A 21607-nucleotide genomic window follows, 5' to 3' on the forward strand; every position below is an offset into this window, starting at 1 on the left:
ACAACTAACACGTTTGGGAGGGAAAGCGAGGAAAGCTGTTGTGACAACAGTTACTGATATCTAATCAGATACTGACTATTGCCCAATATTTTCTACAATTATGAGCTTTAAAACTGTATTGCTTGACCAAATTGTTGGAAAGACCTCTCACAGTTTCATAAATTGCATCACTAACCTATTAGCTAAAACATTCATTCATTCATTTTCTGAAGTGCTTATCCTCACAAGGGTGAGAGAGAGAGATTGAAAGAATGTGAGAGAGATTGAGAGAGAGAGAGAGAGAGAGAGAGAGAGAGAGAGAGAGAGAGAGAGAGAGAGAGAGAGAGAGAGAGAGAGAGAGAGAGAGAGAGAGAGAGAGAGAGAGAGAGAGAAAGAGAGAAAGAGAGAAAGATAGAGAAAGAGATTGAGATAGAGATTGAGAGTGAGAAAGATAGATGTTGAGAGATATTGAGAGAGAGAAAGCGAGATATTGAGAGAGATTGAGAGAGATTGAGAGAGAGATTGAGACAGCGAGAAAGAGAGATAATGAGAGAGAGAGAGAGAGAGAGATTGAGACAGCGAGAAAGAGAGTGATTGAGAGAGATTGAGACAACGAGAAAGAGATAAAGATAGAGAAAGAGATTTGGAGAGAGAGAATGAGAGAGAGAGAGATATTGAGAGATATTGAGAGAGGGAAAGAGAGATATTGACAGAGATTGAGAGAGAGAAAGAGAGATATTGAGAGATATTGAGAGAGAGTAAGCGAGATATTGAGAGAGATTGAGACAGCGAGAAAGAGAGATATTGAGAGAGAGAGATTGAGACAGCGAGAAAGAGAGAGATTGAGAGAGAGATTGAGACAACGAGAAAGAGATAAAGATAGAGAAAGAGATTTGGAGAGAGAGAATGAGAGAGAGAGATATTGACAGAGGTTGAGAGAGAGAAAGAGAGATATTGAGAGAGATTGAGAGAGAGAAAGAGCGATATTGAGAGAGATTGGGAGAGAAAGAGAAAGATTGAGAGAGAATGAGAGATATTGAGAGAGAATGAGAGATATTGGGAGAGAATGAGAGATATTGAGAGATTGAGAGAGAGAATGAGAGATATTGAGAGTTAGGGAGACATAAAGAGAGAGACTCAAATAAAAGGCATGGGTAGAACATGCAAAGTCTCCTCGGGTATTGATTTGACTCTCAATCTCACATTTTTAGGTTGACGTGCCCATCAAAATATTGCACAGGGATTTTTCCCATTTTTGTTTGGACACTAGATGGCAGTGTTGGGGTGTGTGATGAATTGGGAGAGGAACAAAGAAGGCAGGGAATTTTCAAAATGGGGGTGTTGTTGCTTTTTGTATGACGGCGAGACACATACATTCGTGAAATTACGGCTAACGGAGTTGTTGAGATTTGTCAATTAGTGACCCCCAATCCCTCTTTCTAACTGACATCATGAACGACACGTGTGAATGCAGTTTATGGCCATTAGAATTGAGCACAATGGTTATGCGTGCGGAAGATCAACAAGAAATGGCTCATTCGAGACCATAAGAGCCTTTTGGGTTCAATCTAATTCCCATTACAGTGTACCATTTTATCAGAGACCAACAAATTATGGCTGAGTGAGTTTTAAATGTGGACAGAACGTAGTTTCTAATCATATGGGAGCGTGACCTGTTTGTGTTTAGGATAAATGAGCAACAAAAATGAATACATATTTTAAAAATACATATTTGACTACTTATTACTACGATTTATTTTTAATCATTTAGCGCAACAATGTATTTTATTTTAGAATTTTCACACTCCTTGCCTTGCATGTAGTACAGACGTGCTTTTGTATGTCGTTTAACTATTATGGGGTTGTAAAAACAACAACAAAAACAACGATAGTAATAAAAAATACTGCTTTCTCATTAGAGTGTTTTGTTTAACAATTGTCTTTAAATATTTCAGTGCGCGAGTGTCGTGGAGTTTGTGTGCGTGTGTGTGTGTGTGTGTGTCTGCTTGTTTCCCGGAGCTCGCAACAGAGCGAGGCGGTTGCTTCCGCTCCGTTTTGCCGGGGAAAAGCAGCTTAAAGGCGGCTACTGCTGCCGCCGACTGCCGCTGAAAGAAGCGCGATCCTCGGCCACAAACTAGACAAAAGCATTAGTCATTATTTTCACCGAGAAAAACTGCGTGACTAAAAACAGGACACGCAGAAGTCTCCGTGCTCGTACGTTGACTTTGTGTTCAAATTCTTTGGAGGAGTGCCTTTTTATTTTTAATTTATTCATTTATTTTTTTTATTACCAAGAAGACGCCATATTACCCGCGTTACTTGGAGCTTCCAGTGTGTTTACTACTCCAAACGTTCAGCCAAATTGAGCCTTGTGTTATGGCCTCAATACACCACAAGTTAATTAAAATCAATCTACTTATGCGTTTCGATGATGATCCATATCATATCCTGCAACCTGGGGACTTAGTGTGTCGGCCTCACAGTTCTGGGGTTGGGAGTTCAATCCCTGGTGGGACACACATATACATACATGCACACACATATCAGGTTTACTGATTTAAAAAGATAAGAGAGGTTTGTCATTTTCTTTATAGGTACATGTCAAGCATGAGGGCGGAAGAGTGGGGGTCTCATAGTGGGGGACCTGGGTTCAAATCCAGGTCGGTCTACCTGTGTGGAGTTTGCATGTTTTCCCCATGCCTGCGTGGGTTTTCTCCGGGTACTCCGGTTTCCGCCCACATTCCAAAGACATGTATGGTTGGATTATTGGACACTGTAAATTGCCCCTAGGTATGAGTGTGAGCGAGCGGTGGTCTGTCTCCTTGTGCACTGTGATTGGCTGGCCACCAATTCAGGCCACCATCCCCCGCCTCTGGCCCTAAGTCAGCTGGGATAAGCTTCAGCACCCCCTGCGTTCCAGTGAAGATAAAGGGGTTCAGAAAATGAGATATTCAGCCAGGTGACTTAACGTGTCGGCCTTACAGTTGTGGGGTTGGGGGTTCGATCCCCTGATTTAAAAAAATAAGAGAGGTTTTTCATTGAAGGTACATATCAAGCATGAGTTACAGAATGTAAAAAAAATGATATATATATATATATATATATATATATATATATATATATATATATATATATATATATATATATATATATATATATATATATATATATATATATATATATATATATATATATATATATATATATATATATATATATATATATATATATATATATATATATATATATATATATATATATATATATATATATATATATATATATATATATATATATATATATATATATATATATATATATATATATATATATATATATATATATATATATATATATATATATATATATATATATATATATATATATATATATATATATATATATATATATATTACCTTTAAATTAATTGAATGCTTTAATTATCATTATACAAGTATAATGACATAAGTAATAAATAATAATAAATATATGATTTTTAGACAATATATTTGTGAAAATCGGTAACCAACAAGTGTTGGGCAGGCTGAAAATATTACCTGTGTAGTCTTTATTTGCAATAGCAGAAGTTAAATAGTTTCTGTCGTTCATGACCAGGTGTAAACACACTTGTAGGAATTTTGGCTCATTCCTCTGAACAGATTGTCTCTAAAGATGTGATGTTTGAAAATTGTTGTTTGGAAAGACAGTTTCAACTTCTTCCACATGTTTTCAATTGGGTTGAGGTCTGGGGACTGGCTTGGCCAATCTAGAACCTTGGCATGCTTTTGACAAAGCCTATCCTTGGTTTTCCTAGCTGCATAGAAAATGTATTCGGAAATGGAAGAAGTATAACATCACAACTACCGACCTGAATGCAAGAGCTCACCTTTTGGGGTTCAAATGATCCCAAGAACTGTGAGGAATCACCCCATAACCATGTGAGGGTTAACTGGCACCGGATTTGAAGACATCTGGGCCCACCATCAAAAACGTGACATGAGTTAGCACTCTATGTCATCATGAGGTGAAATCCTGCATTGCACAAAGGATTTCTTTACTACCCAAACATCATCTCAATTGATTTGGGAAGACTTTTCAGTTCAAACACCACTCACTGTTTTGTGGAGGAGGAATAAAGAAATTGAGTTTGATCCCAACAACAACACCATACCTAATGTGAAGTATGTGGGTGGAAACATCATTTACTGAGGATATTTTTCTGCAAAATGACAGGAAGACTAGCATGATCAATAAGACCATGTATTGTGACATTTCTGGTAAAAAAAAGAACTCCTTTCCTCAGTCAGAGAATTGAAGATGAAACGTTCCAGTTTGATATTATTATTTATTTATTATCATTATTGTTATTAAGTATTTCAGCTGTAGAGTAGATTGGTGCAGAATAGTGGGCTAAAATACCAACTAAAGTCTGTAGGTAGACTTGCTTAAGAATTATGTATATATGAATTATGAATATATGTCACTTCCAACCAAGGCTAAATTACAACAGATTTAAATTAACTTTTGCCAGCTTCCCAATACTTAGTAGGGTCACTTTATAGATGCATATTAGAGTTGAAACGGAAAGTGTCCAATCATAAAATCTTCTAATCATAAGAGCAATGCATAATTTCCAGTACACCTGACTACAAATTGACATGCACATTAGCTCAACAGATGACCACAGAAATATAGAATTTTGATTAAATGCATCTATATATGACAACTCTCTAGCCATTATAGAGCTATCCTTTTGTTGATCCTTCTACCTTTTAGAACATTCTTCTTTATTATCAGATAGCTGTTGTGTATAAATCATACCATTATACCGTTGAACCCCACTCATAGTGAATTACAGTGTTCCCTCGCTACTTCGTAGTTCAGCCACCGCAGATTCAGAGCTTTGCGTTTTTTTGGGAAAAAAATACAAATATTACATTGAGACAACATATTTTACAGTTTTTTTTTTGTTATAACATGAATTTCACTCTCTCTACCCGTATTCTATATGGTGTACTGTATACAGGGGGGTAAAAAAAAAATCAAATTAAACATTTTTGAAGGGGCATCGCTACTTCGCGGAAATTCACTTATCGCGGGTGGTCCCGGTCCCCATTAACCGTGATAACCGAGGGAACACTGTATATAAATTTGAAGAAAATCTGCAAATTTGCTTTGCCTTGAATTTAATTGTACCAAGGCTGAAAATAAATATAAATGAGAATTTTATAATTTAATGATTTTAAAGTAATGATAGTGTGAGAAAGCAAATGGATTAAAATTAAAGAATTGATGTTTTTCTACCTATGCCATAAGCACTCATGCATAGACACCCTTATACAAGCAATTTAAGTAAGTGAAAGATCAATAAATCCAAATTATAAATGAGTTACGATCAGGCACTGTGATTGACAATTTGAGGCTTCCTGATTATTTTCAACAACAGAGCGATTGGTTGAGGGGGGTCTTAACCCTAGATCAACTTTCATGTGTGTACTTCCGAAGAAGGATGCCCCTTTGTTCCTTTGAGGCCTTCACTCTGCATGACCAGAAAATTGATGACACATGACCATTTCAGCCTCTAAGCTTAACCTCTAAAAGGACAAAAACATCTCATGACTATTTCATAGCAAATTATGCAAAGAAAATGTCAATATTGGATTTCTAAAATCTAAAATATCTAATGCCTTTATAAGAACAAGCTGAAACAAACAATCCAAATTGTTCCTGTTGTTTTTGGAATTGTTATATTGTATATGGTATATTCCGATTTATTTTACCATTCATTGTTTTTACACCAACAAACTCTTGACATAAAATGTCTACTAAATCTTAGTTTTCACTTTTCTAAACATTTTGGGCAGAATTATATTTGAATGAAAATATTCTTAACTATCATACAGGTGATCACAAAATGAGAAATCTTAGATTGTATATTTTGTTGTAATTACTATTCATTGCTTGATTATCTGAACCGCTTATCCTCACAAGGGTCACTTGTTGGTCTGTAGCCTATTTCATCTAACTATGGGAATCCAATTCACCAGCACACCAAATTCTATACTAAATTGTATGTCTATATTTCTGCTAATTGTAGGATTTGGGAGTTTGATTTTTTTGTGAATTCTTCAATGTCAATGTATTTTTTGGATCTGTTATTTTATTTTGAAATTGTATTGACGAGCGAGCTCAGTCCCGCGTACACTATTCATGTTTTTCGATTATTTCTTGCTTAACGTCGATTGCCATCATACGCCTTTTCTTCGCACTACCCTTCATTGCACCGGTTTGCTTTGGATCCATTGCGTCTCCATTAATTGTGCACTAACGCAAAAAAAAAAAACAATTTAATGCTCCGCCTAGTGCTCGTAGAGATCTTTGTACGAGAGAGATGTGGCGAGAGCAGACTCTCGCAGTTTAGCCACCTGGCTGTCTTCTATTCTCGTATCTCAAAAGGTAAATATTTGCTTGGAATTTTATTCGTATCTCAAATTACTCGTATGTCGAGGCACTCGTATGTCGAGGTATTACTGTATTCCAATGATTTATTTATTGTACCTTCACAAAAAAAATAAATGTGTAAATAACAATGATCAAGACCAGCTACCATAGCTAGTTATACAATGAATATTAGTTTGTCCATGTGTGCGAACACTGTCAAGACTACCATTGTGTTTTATCTGTATTCTACTGATTGCATTAAATTACTGTACCGTTGCATCAAATCACTGGAAATTATATCAAAACTGAAAATTTCAGGAAAATTTAGTTTAATTTAGTTTAGTTTTAAATTTAAAATGAAAATTTAGTTACAATTGCCCAGAGAGACAGCCCAAATGAACCAATCTACAAATAGTTGCTATTTGAACATGTTTTCTACCCGTTTAAATGTATTTTTGTGTAAATGTTTCCAAATTCTTGAAGGCTTGGGCTCTACTAACCACTCAAATCAGTGATGAAGTGAACAAATGTAGAACGTGGTTACCATTAACATCATTCAAGATTACAATTGCAAGTCTGCAGAGGACTTTCAGATGGCATTGTGCAAGTTCCTTCAGTAAATGTTGACTCAGTTAAGTAAGGAGCATAAGAGAAATATGGCCTCACGTTTGGGACGAACACACAAAAGAAATAGGGAGAAGTGTCAATCTTCACCTGACTGGGAGCCTATTACAGGGTGAGAGAAAAAACACAAATGTGTGTGAAGAGCAAGAGAGGAACGTAACAAGATGGGGCAAGGAAGAGGGTTGGCAAAAGGCGCCGTGTATCCCATTCGCTCTCATGATTAGCGACCATTATCATGGCTGCTCGACCATTACGCTAGATTATTCTGCTGTCAATCGACATGCTGCCGGTTGACCGATGAGGGCTTCTTGTGTACAGGAACAAAAAAAAAAATGTCTGATTTCATTTCCGAGCCCTTCTATCATTCCTTCTATTGATTGGCTGCTGTGCTTTCAACTACAACCTCTCCTTTGTCAAGACCACCAGGCTTTATTTCTAATTCTCCTTTACTCCTTTGTTGCGAAGCATAGTGAGGCAGTCAAGGAGTAAAAGACTTATTTATGACATGTATTTGAATATTACATACGTATATGCGGGTATGAGGGACAGGAGCTAGCTGCAGTCCATCCATACTAATTTTAATTGATAGGAAAATCAATGTCACATTGATCCAAAACTTGGTTTTGAGGTTCTGCAAAAGGAAAGAAGTGTGAATGCAAGAGTGACGACATGAAGAATGAGGAAGGCGAGTGTGTTAGGCGTAATGAAAAGAAATGTGAATATAATTTCAGTCCTCAACATGACCTAACTCGAGGTAGAACAAGCTACAAGTGGAACCTTGGAAGAGGGGAAAAAAACAGGAGGAGTGGAAGAGGAAAATCAATTTCTCCAGAGAGTAGTAGGTTGGTCTAATGGATGTTTGAAAGAAGTAGAGGAGGAGGACATATATTTATTATGATTACCTTCTGTAGCTTCTTTGGCCAGCCTTCAAAGCAACGCAACAGTGACCTTTCTTGGAGGAGTCTAGATGCTTACTAACCAACAATCAGATGCGGCAGCACAGTCAGAAATGATTGCAAATAAATGTCCAACAGATACATTTGCTAATGGACTACAAACCAAAAAAAAATTACCAACAAACCCTTCTCGGTGCCCCGGTTACCTTACTTCTATACTGTATATCTTCCTCATATTTCCTTGGGTTAAAATCGAAACACTTTTCATTTGGCAAAGATGAATCATTTATGAAAGGAAAAAATAGTCATTAGCAAATAGTTGGACTGCTGTTACGTCATACAACTTTCAATTTCCTGAATTATGCTTGATTATTGCATCGGAGATTGAAGTGGAACATTTACTAGCCTGTTGAAAATTACAGGACTGTGGGCCTGGGTATGGGTATTATGTCTCCCATAATAATGGCCCCGAAGAGAACTATTTCAGTGGTGCAGGGCACAATTTCACATGCTTTATTTATTCTAAGACATTAATAAATAATTTCCTGAAAAATTAGACAAATTTTTGTGTTTCCTCACATCTTTCATGCAAAATTGGGACCAATTTTAAAGGGTTTAGATGGTAGTTGTGTGAGGACCGTGGAATGAATCAGAGAATTTACATATAAAGTACACCTCTACTTACAAAATGTTCAAGTTACGAAAAAAGTTCTGGAACCAATTAATTTTGGAAGTAGAGGTACGACTCTATGTTTGAAGTTTGCTGACAACGTTCTGGTAATATCTCTTATTTCCCATTCACTCATGTAGAAGTTTGTTTTAATGATTTTAAGACTACATAGTATTTATGGGAAGAATCAATATTTTTACAAAATTAATTGAGCTTCCACTGCTTTCATGTCAAGGACTAGTAGGCCACCTCATTAAATGAGAATGTGAAAGTAACTATTCATTTGCTTTGAATGAACTAGTGAATAATTGAAACAGAAAGAAAAGTATTTGAATGTATTTCATTAATCACAACTTTTTAGCTCTCCTTGTTTGGAATTCCGATATTTTCTACCACTCTGAAAGTGTTTAGCATTGTTGTTGTTGTTCTATATTTACTTATTTTTTTTTTTTAAATACACTGAAAAATGCAAAATTCCTTGCGAGTGCATTTCAAAAAGGCTATTCTGATAGTAGTTTTACATGGCCAGATTTTTGGTTTGGTGAGTTAAAAGCTACAACCATCCAAATAATCCTGTGGTATAACTATTATGGATGTCCAGATCTGATCAGATGATGGGAAATTAGGTCCGAAACATTTTTTCAAAGCAACAAAATTAGATGTAAAGGGATAAAATCAAAATATTAAAACAATACTTTGAAGATCGGAATCAGATAGAAAAACGTGTTTTAAAGATTTTTCTGAAAAGCTAAAAAGCAACAACTACTCAAGATGGACAAGGATATAGTGAAAAGCAACAGAAAAAGTTAATTATAAATGAATATATACATTAATAAATGGCTGAGTTAAATTGAATAGGTGACTTGAAAAAAATATGTGATCTGTACGACTCTTTTGGCTGAATGTTCGTTTCATCATGGATGCTCACAGCAAGAAAAAAAAGAGAAGGTTCAACGAGTGGTTAAACAAGAGTAAGGCGTTTGCACATATTTAAGATCGTGGAGTTACAATTCTTTGGAGACAATATTGCACTGTCACAATGAATGATATTATTAGATGTTACCAAAGAATTGACCATTTCCTGATAAATATATACATATATATTTATCCTCAGGCTCTTTGTGTTTTCCCTTTCTCCTCTCTCTGTGGGCCAAGGAGGTGAAAGTGGCTTCCATGGTAACGGCACACTCTGTTTACGCCACCACCTCTCACTTCATCACAAGCTGTCGATGGCCGTGATTTGCATTTACGGACCCTCCTACCCTCTGCTGGTGCCATGTGCGTCATGTATACAGGTACTTGACGTCGGATATAGGTTCAAACGATAGATGCACTCCATGATGACCATCCCACCCCACTTGTAGCATGTTGCAATGTACCTACTTAAATATATGTTCATGTTTAAATGCATGAAATAGATGAAAATGTAATAGTGAAACAATGAGGTTTTTTCCTTCTTTCATAGACGAGTCTTCTCCAATTAAAGTGTGTGTGTGTGTGTGTGGTTGTGTGTGCGGGGGTTCTGGCCAGTTGGACTCCCTGCAGTGCAGAAAGGGTGGGGAAAATGCTGTAGATTCCATACCAGGAAATCCATTAGGGCAGGGGGCCGTGTAGGGGATGGCATGCACGCACAAAGCAGCCGCCATCTCGCTTCGGAAAAAAAACCTCATTAGGTGTCATTTCTGCTGTAAATGACAATCAGCTAGGGAAGGGGAAGAAAATGCAAGCATCTCTCAAAGCGTACAATAACCTTGAATGGCTCAGATATGGGCAAAACCTAGAAAAAAAAGACTGGATTGATGTGAACTTTTTTTTCTGTTATGATTACTTAGTGAGCTTGAGAGAATTACCGAGGTGCATGCAGCAGGGGCCGGATTTTGAGGGGGGGAAACGGTACAAAAAGAGAAAAGTAGGCGCAAGAGAGAGGTTAATTTGCACATATTAGAGAGGGCAGGATTTTTCATTAAAAAGAGATTGAAGTTGATATATGCCTGTGTGCTCCTGACACACTGTACTCCCTGATTGTGTTAAGTCCTTGACAGAACAAAGGATTGCCCCCCTCACTTTTTCCTCCCTCTCCCTTTCTTTCTCTTTCCTAGACATTGTAGACAATTCCAGATCAGAAGAAGCAAAAGTGTCACATCATCCAAACTTTAATGTGATGAACCATTCCTTGTCTCTTGCCAAACCGCAAGCTAGACTTTTCTGAGATACGTACTATATGTATATGTGTATGTATATATATATATATATATATATATATATATATATATATATATATATATATATATATATATATATATATATATATATATATATATATATATATATATATATATATATATATATATATATATATATATATATATATATATATATATATATATATATATATATATATATATATATATATATATATATATATATATATATATATATATATATATATATATATATATATATATATATATATATATATATATATATATATATATATGTATATATATGTATATGTATATATATATATATATATATATATATATATATATATATATATATATATATATATATATATATATATATATATATATATATATATATATATATATATATATATATATATATATATATATATATATATATATATATATATATATATATATATATATATATATATACATATACATATACATATACATATATACATATACATATATACATATATACATATATATATATATATATATATATATATATATATATATATATATATATATATATATATATATATATATATATATATCTATATCTATATATATATCTATATATATATATATATATATATATATATATATATATATATATATATATATATATATATATATATATATATATATATATATATATATATATATATATATATATATATATATATATATATATATATATATATATATATATATATATATATATATATATATATATATATATATATATATATATATATATATATATATATATGTGTGTGTGGATATATATATATAGGGTTAGGGTTAGGGTTATATATATATTAGGGTTAGGGTTAGGGTTAGGGTTATATATATATATATATATATATATATATATATATATATATATATATATATATATATATATATATATATATATATATATATATATATATATATATATATATATATATATATATATATATATATATATATATATATATATATATATATATATATATATATATATATATATATATATATATATATATATATGTGTGTGTGTGTGTGTGTGTTTTCTGGTCCATGTGTTAGTGAAAACCATGTGAAGTGCTCGTAGATATCTGTTATATGCGAAAGAGATGCGACAAAAAATTGCGCTACAATGATAAACAGCCTTTCATGTCATGGCCACCTGGCTTTCTCGCATCTCGAAATGTTTCTTGAATTCAGAGTGAATTATTTGCTCGGAATCTTCGTCGTATCTCGAGCATCTCGTCGATAGAGCTGCTCGTATGTAGAGGTACCACTGTATATACTGGCGGTGGATTAGTGGTTAGCGTGTCGGCCTCACAGCTCTGGAGTCCCGGGTTCGAGGTCCAGGTCAGTCCTCCTGTGTGGAGTTTGGTTTGCATGTTCTTCCCGGGCCTGCGTGGGTTTCGTCTAGGTGCTCTGGTTACCTCCCACATTCCAAAATCATGCATGGTAGGCTGATTGGTCACGCTATCCTAATTAGGGTCGCTGTCTCCAGGCCAGAGGCGGGGACATCCTAAATCGTTGGACAGCCGATCGCAGGGCACGAGGAGACGGAAAATCATGCACACTCACACCCATACCTCGGGGCAATTTAGAGTGTCCAATCAACCTAACATGATTGTTTTTGGAATGTGGGGGGAAACTGGAGTACCCAGAGGAAACCCTCGCAGGCCAGAGAACATGCAAACTCCACACAAATGGCCCGAGCTGGGTTTGAACCCAGGTCCCTTACTGTGAGGCCGCCCATATAAACTAATGTATTTGTTTTATTCCAATGGCTGTCCAATAAGTCAAGTACAGTATAGTCAAATGTATGTTTTATAAAGAAATAAGTGTCTTTAACCAGTACTTGGGCTGACTATATCAGGCTTGTAAAGGCAAATTGCATGTAGAGGTGTGGTGGACCTGTGTGGCAGAAATGCATCAAACATGCTAACTTTTTACACACTTGAGTGTTCACCTGTGTCAAAAACCCTTTCACTCTCACATTTGATGCAACACATGACTTTTTTTCCATTTAAGCTGAAGTCTCATCACCAAGGTATGGTTCCACAACCCACACGGTGTCCAAAGTGGTATGTGTACGCATGAGAGGCTATATATGTTGGCCAACGCACATGGTCTCAAGGGTTGAAAGATTATGCAGACAAAAGGTGCACCTGGTGTTTTAGATTGAGTTTCTCTCCTCCCCTTCCTCTCTTTATTCCCCCTTCTCTTCCATCCCCCTCTATGCGTCTCCTCCGGCCATTTTCAACGTCACCATGGGACTTTTAAAAGATTAACTTGAATTACTGCGCCACTAATAGGTGTCAACTGCTTCGAAAAGAAGAAGACCGATGCAGACATTTCATATGAAAAATTCCCTACTTCAAAAATAATTTAGGTGGCAACTATATGCTTGAGTTCTTCGTGTTCTGGTATTTTTTGATCATAGCACTGTGTAGAAAAACTCATGGACATTTTATTTGAAGAGTTGTGATGCATATATATATATATATATATATATATATATATATATATATATATATATATATATATATATATATATATATATATATATATATATATATATATATATATATATATATATATATATATATATATATATATATATATATATATATATATATATATATATATATATATATATATATATATATATATATATATATATATATATATATATATATATATATATATATATATATATATATATATATATATATATATATATATATATATATAACAACTCTTCAAATAAAATGTTCTATAAATCTAGACATAAAATAGTAAAATGACAACTTACTTTTCCAATATTTCAAAATGGCCTAAAAAAGGTATGCATATTTTTTATATAAAACCACGGGTTTAAACATCATCATATAAATGGCACCAAAGTTACGGTATCTTAGCAAGAGAAAGTGTTTTCCAGAATAAAGAATATGAGAATAAATGAATACAGTGGCACCTCTTCTTACGAATGCTTCTATAAACAAAATTTTCAGTTCACGAAACCTTTTGATACGCAAATTACTGTTTCAATATACGAAAACAAGATACAAGTTGCAAAACCCCCTTTTACTCTTTTGGAGTTCTATTTAACACAAAATTGCTTTGAATATATAATTTGAAGTTGTTTAGATGTGTTTTTATGGGCATGTGTTTGTGTGCTTTGCCTATTGGCTAACATTACCTTCCTCCTTACACTGCACACTGCCTGTAAGAGAAAAAGTTTTTGTATGTTTGTTAATCATTTAATTACATTAATAAATTATTTTTTACAGTATTTCATACAGTATCGGGAGACTTTGATCATTTTTAGTTGGAGCTTTTTTTAGGACTGTAGAAAAAATATATAGATTTTACATATAAAGTACTGCTCTACTTAATGAAAAATCCAATTTATGGAACCAATTAATTTGTAAGTAGAAATTCCAACTCCATCTTGCTACTGTGACATCGAAATTTCCCGAATACGGGATGAATAAAGTTATCCAATCCATTCCAATCCAATTTGGTAATAATGATGACAATTTGAACTGAATGAAACTAAACATGCCAATTATATTTAATGGTACAATAGATGTTAATAATGTTAATTCAATTTAATTCAAAAAAAATACCGTTGGGCTTACAATGTATATTCCTGCACTTTTAAACCATTTTAATATATAGTAATTGTTGTGGATATTGAATTCTAATTAGTTAATAACAATGACTACTATGAATATGTTTATGACATTTTTCCTCATAATGATGTTGATGTTCTTTTACAATTATGTAGAATCTGTGTACATCTGTGCGATTGAAATGGCCTCACATTGGTGTGGGTGTCATGTACACTCTATGGTACTGTATAGTATACTAGTTTATAAATTGTATTTACATATGTAAGTAAATTTCCTTCAGGAAAAGAAAAACATGTGATAAAACATTTAACTCAATGGCTTCTTTATGCACCTTTGCACAATAATTTTAGTTCCAAGTCACATATGGCACATACAATAAATCCTTGCATTCACACACACACACACACACACACACACACACACACACACACACACACACACACACACACACACACACACACACACACACACACACACACACACACACACACACACACACACACACACACACACCTGTTATGAACCACTAGAAAAGTAACCATCTGTGATTATTCTAATATTCCAAGATTCATCTATCTTTGTGCTCTTCATACCTCTAAGCTATGCGCGTGCGTGTTTGCATGTGAGTGTGAGCTTTGTGTGTATTTCTTTGTGCATTCATGCTCTTGGGGGTATTTAATGTGAGACCCCCTCCACTCGCTCCCTTCCCTTCTTGTCCCAACTTCCAACAAACATGCACCAACCTTCCCCTCCAGCCCAGTGGTCGCTGCCTGCATAATAAATAAGCCCACTGCATAGGTGGTAGAGGGGTCTCTCCTACTTCCTCTCGTGCTCTCCCACATGCCATGACGGACCGTACCATTACAAAGACCCGGGGTCAATACCAATGGAAAAAAGTCTACTCTCATGCTGGGTGTTCAGATCGATATATTCATTTACTGTATATAGCTCAGTAGCGTTTCAGGTAAATCAAATACAATGTTACTATGAGGGCTCGAACTCTTAGAGGTATAGGATTATATATATATATATATATATATATATATATATATATATATATATATATATATATATATATATATATATATATATATATATATATATATATATATATATATATATATATATATATATATATATATATATATATATATATATATATATATATATATATATATATATATATATATATATATATATATATATATATATATATATATATATATATATATATATATATATATATATATAATTTTCAAACTTGAATCAGTATGTTGCTAGGATTACACAAAAAAATTATGATATGTTAACTTAAAGGGTAGCTTCTTTTCACTAAATATGTGTATTAGGAAGTCACCTAATCGTGTGGTGGTTCACTTGCCTGACTTTGGTGCAAGCAAGCATGGGTCAATTTCCACTCCGTGGCGGCGTGATTCTGATTGTGAATGGTTGTATGTCTGGTTGTTTGTCCTACGGCTGACAGACGACCAGTCTAGGGTGTAGTCTGCGTTTTGCCAGTCAGCTACGATAGGCTCCAGCAACCCCGTACAACCTTTAAGGGGATGCACGGTATTGATGGTGAATGAACGGATATTAGGAGTGGTTATGTGCCCAATTGACGCAGGTGAAAATTTTAAATTGTAAAAATAATGATAATTTTAAATAGCTATATTCATGTCAGTTCATGATTATGCTAAAAGGTAAAACAATAATTTCAAAGTTGTCCAATACTAAAAATTGGTGCTGTGAAAACTCATCACTCCTTCAATTTTCTCTTCTTCCAGACATTGTTAATCATTTATTGCGAACTTTGTACAACATATCTTGGGATTACACATTTTAAGGAGTATTAAAGCCTCAAACACCTAAGATATAAGAGAACACTAATAGAAATTGAATGGGTGTAATAACACATTCCAACATTAGCATAGAACAAATATAATCAATATATAATCAATATTAGGAAAGCAGGTTACAGTAATCCCTCAAATATCCCAGTTAATGTAGACCAGACATGGCCACGATAATCAAAAAACTGCAAAGTAGGGTCACCCCTATAAATAACGACCTTATTTTCAGTGTTTCAGCGTGGATTTTCACCTTTTTTTAAATTAATAATTAATAGCAGAAAAAAATCAGGAAGAATTGAATATGCGATAAGTGAAGTTATGTATATATATCTTTGCTCGCTACTTCCCTATGTGACACTAAACAGGGCACATTCATCCACAAAATGTTCTGAGAAGAGTGAATTTATATATGTAAAAAGCCTCCTTGCATCTCCTTCCCTGTTTTTATTAGATAATCAGAAAAGGGCACACATGCGCAAGTGAGCGCTTGGAATCAAATGAGAGGATTTCTTAATAATATAATATGCATGTGGTAGCCACTGCCATTTGATGAATACTAAAATCAAATTTCTCAACCTGACAACACTAGCAAAAAGGGAGAATAATTAATAACACATGCACCATTGTTCATGTTGGTGGCTGTGACGTGAACACGTACATATGATAGTCCCTCAGCATGCAAGCCCTGGAAGAGTTCATAATGAGAATTGAGCCTACAGACGGCCAATCACTTGGAAGTAATTATCAGTAATGATCCGGATGTGACTGATCTATTTTTACCTGATGATCAAAACCACAGCTCATCTCCTATACCGTCACATTCATTACAGAGCCACGTGGTTACATTCATCTCTGCCAAGACCACCCGTCAATGCATGAAGCCCCTCACCACTCCGTTCACTGGGATATGAGGAAACACTGAAATATAACATTAGTCAAATTTGGACGCATATTATTGGAGCGTGGAGTTGAACAACCTTTCAACGATCAATTTTTTTAGACAACTTTTTGTAAGAGACAAGCTACCGTATTCTAGTATCCGCACTGCATATAAGCCGTAACCTTAAAATACCTTAAAATCGTCAAATATTACAATTTCTTGCACATAGGCCGCCCCCTGATTCACAATTTTTCCCTCCATATTCATAATTTTAATAGGGAATACAAATGTGTTACTTTGAAGAGAAGATCATCACACAGGGTATTTGTGAGATACTGTATGAATCAAAAGCACATTATTAGGGTCAATCATGGACAGCACCTCCCCCCTCCCTGCATGAGTCGGTGGAGTCCCTCCAAAGCTCTTTCAGCAATAGACTGCTGCACCTTCATTGCAGGAAGGAGTGCTTCCGTAGATCCTTCCTCCCATCAGCTGTTAGGCTCTTTAACAAAAAAATGGCTGAGTGTTAAGACCTACCGTATGCATGCATGTACATCTATGTGTATTTATGTATACATATATTAACTTACTTGTTTCCTATCTATTTATGTCTAAAATGCCTTTCCTATTTCTGCATTCTCACCCTCTTGCTACTGTGCCAAAGAAATTTCCTGAATATGGGATGAATAAAGTTATCCAATCCAATCCAATATCATAAGGAAGTTAGTAATTCGACCAGTAATGGTTGTTTTCGTAATACAAAACAGAAAATAACCAACAAATGGTAAATGTTAATTTGCCGACATCTATTGGTGAGAAAGAGTATAGCACCTTTGTAAGTCTAGTTTGCGCATATAAGCCATTCAGTCATCATATTTTTAGTCACAAATATAGCTTATATGCGAAAAAATACGGTACACACTTCATCACATAGGGAAGGGTGGCCCTATCCAGTCTGTTTTTCATGCTTCCCTCCACCAATACACCTGAATCTAATAATCGGTGTGAAACTTCTGGACTGCTTGCTGATGAGTTGATCATTTGATTCAGATGTGGTAAAGATGGGAGATATGGAAAATAAACTGGATAAGGGCTTTTCAGGACCGGACTTGGCCACCCTTGATATAGGGTAACCAATTTGAATAAATGCATATTTGCTCACTGTCCGATTTGGTGGGGAAAAGAAAAAGCACGTGTGTATATATAAATAATTCAGTAGCTTTCTGTTTGGGGGTGGTCATTTACTGGCTCGGCTGCCCTCCTGCTTGGTCCTCAAAGCAGGTCGCCATGACAAACACAAGCCATACGTCTTATTCACACTGCCATGATATATTTAGGATTCTGTACAAAAACACAAGTATTATACAATTTACAGTGGCTGAAAACGATTAGTCGACATGCAGCTGAGTGGTAGTGAAATTTAATTATTTTACATCTTTTTAGAGCATTTGGAAGATTCTTTGCTAACCCTGAACTCATAAGCAGCATTGCTCGCTAACAGATTTTCCCTTCCTTTTTTAAACAGAAAAATATATATTTGGCGTTAACATGGTTAGTGATTTTAGATTGAGACGGATATGTGATTTGTTTGACCTTTTTTTGCAGCAACGCGACGACCACGTCAAAGAGGAATTTGTTTGCTCTCGGCTGTGAAGCTGCATTTCCCTTTCAAAGGGGGAAAAGCAGACCACACAAAGTCACACTACTAAGTCTTGCTTTGTTTTTAATTGTGTTTTCATATAAACACAATTAACTTCCAAGTTGACGACATTTTCGGACCTAGAGAGTCCACATCGCCGTTTTTTTCGCGCATTTCGTTGAGGCGGTAATGCGAGCCGTTTAGCGGGGTGAGACGGCAACCAATGCCGAGTAGGGCTTCACTCTGCCGGCAGGCGGGCGGAAGATACACCGCTGATTCTACCGTAGATGCCGCTGCCCCTCGAAAACAGCCGGGAAGGTTCACGTCAACATTTTAAATTAAATGACATTCATTGTAGCGTTTTCAACAACAACAACAACAACAACCACAATAACAAAAAAAACACAAACTTTAGAAATTCATTATTAATGTGAGGGATTAAATGTGTTTGTGTGTGTGTGCCTGTATTAATAGGCTTTACACAATTAAAAAAATAAACAAAAGAAAAGGAGTACTATATGTACTGTATTATTTTTTTTTTTTAAAGTAAATTAAAATACACAAATTACCCTGGCCGGAATTGTCTTTGCGGTGGATTTACATGCAGTTTAAATTAAAATTGGCATGCTGACACCAAAATTGGAGTTAGTTTTTGTCGAGCATGTTGACTTTTTAACTACAACTAGCTTGCTTACTATGTTGGTAACATTTGCAATTACGATGAGTTTGCAGACATTTCCTTTCTAAAATAATAACATATTTAAATCAACAAATAGCTAAATAAATAAAAATATTAATAATATTACGGCGGTGAGTGGTCAGCGCATCAACCTCAGTTTTGGGTTCGAGGGTTCGATCCCCAGTAGGACTGCGTGGAGTTTGCATGTTCTTGCATGGGCTTGTGTGGGTTTTCTCTGGGCACTCCAGTTTTCTCCCACGTCTCAAAAACATCCATGGTAGGCTGGTTGAACGCTAAAAATATCCCGTATTTCTGATTGTGAGCGTGAATGGTTCTTCTCCTTGTGCCCTGTAATTGGGTGGTCCTCGATTCAGGGTGTCCCCCGCCTGGTGCCGGTGGTGAGCTGGGTTAGGCTGCAGCACCCCCGCAACCCTTATGAGGAAGTGGTTCAGAAAATAAATGAATTAATAATATTACAAAAAATATTGCAATAATTCCTGTTTCTGTCACATTTGATTGTATGCTACTATTTGATTTTTAAGAATTTTTAAACATAAAAGTAGCACATAAAACATAACAAGATGGAGGTAACCTGATATCATTTTTTGATGCTCCAATATTCAATTACTTTGTCATTGTCAAACACTTTCTGTTTTGGACCATACAGCCATATTCTGTCGTTTATTTCTCCCCGCTTTAATGTTATTATTGATATCCCACCATTTACCCCACATTCCATAGAACAATTAATAAAGTAAATACATTTGATTGGACAGGTTTGTGCTACATCAAGGAGGGGAAATAAAACTAAATGAAAGTGTGTGTGTGTGTGTGTGTGGCAGGAGACTGACACTTTGCAGAAGAATACTAACTGTCTGAGATTTAAGAGGGATGAAGCAGGATCCTGCTGCTTCTTTTCATCACCATTATCCTACAAGAGAAGAACCTGTGTGGAGGTACACACACACACACACACACACACACACACACACACACACACACACACACACACGGACGGAAGCACACACGTACTGCTCTTGGGGAATTGCCTCAGCTGTTCCCACCAATGCTGAGTTTGTTCTAGTCGTTCTGTGTTCTCCCTAAAGCTTTATCTGGCAGCTCTGGTTCCTCAAGGCACTGTACTGGGCCCCCTGACAGCTGACTGCAGGTTCCCAGCCAGGATTAAGCCTTTTAATGACAGCCACTCTGTGGTGATTTACACTGCATTACTGTACACACCAACCGTCACTTTGTCTTCCTAATGGTTTCTTTCTTACTTTTTTGCCACCCTGCATTTATTGTTTTTTTTGCTGCATCCTTTTGTGAAGGTTGCATCTCATCTCATCTTCTGAACGATTTATCCTCACTGGGGTTGCAAGGGGTGTTGGAGCCTATCCCAGCTGACTTTGGGCCAGAGGCAGGACACATCCTGAATTGGTAGACAGCCAATCACAGGGCACGAGGAGACAAACAACCATTCATGCTCACATTCATACTGAGGGCTAATTTAGAGTGTCCAATCAGCCTACCATGCATGTTTTTGGAATGTGGGAGGAAACCCGAGTACCCGGAGGAAACCCACGCAGACCAAAGGAGAACGTGCAAACTCCACACAGGTGGACCGACCTGGATTTGAACCCAGGACCCCCCACTGTGAGGCCAATGCGCTTATTGTTATGCAATATTTTTGAATTAGCCTTGCCCGGACGTAACTTTTTATACTACCTGTGTATGTTTTTACTGAGAAACACACACTTTGTGGAGTAGCACGACTAATTTTGTCATATGCAACTGTTGTATAATGACAATAAAAGCTTTTGAATTAATTCATTAGCAACTTTTTGCATGAAAAAGATTTTCATACTCAACTCTTATCAGAATGAAAGTTCCTTAAATGACGATATAGGGAATGTTTCAAGCATTGTAAAATATATTTTGTCCCAAATTTATCAGAGTCAAATATATGAAAACTACTAGTATGAAGCAAATGAAATTAATACCTAACAATCCATCCATTATATGTATAGGAAAAATTAAATAAAGATTTGATGCATGC

General features: G+C 35.3%; 1 long non-coding RNA gene across 1 annotated transcript; it reads left to right on the plus strand.

Moving 5' to 3' along the window:
• Positions 1-18542: 18542 nt before the first annotated feature.
• LOC144209780 (uncharacterized) lies at positions 18543-21073 on the plus strand. The gene is made up of 3 exons (XR_013329234.1): positions 18543-18643; positions 20394-20507; positions 20880-21073. It is a non-coding gene; the product is annotated as an uncharacterized LOC144209780 (long non-coding RNA).
• Positions 21074-21607: the final 534 nt, after the last annotated feature.

This window comes from Stigmatopora nigra, chromosome 16, assembly GCF_051989575.1.
Source record: "Stigmatopora nigra isolate UIUO_SnigA chromosome 16, RoL_Snig_1.1, whole genome shotgun sequence".
Classification (NCBI taxonomy): domain Eukaryota; kingdom Metazoa; phylum Chordata; class Actinopteri; order Syngnathiformes; family Syngnathidae; genus Stigmatopora; species Stigmatopora nigra.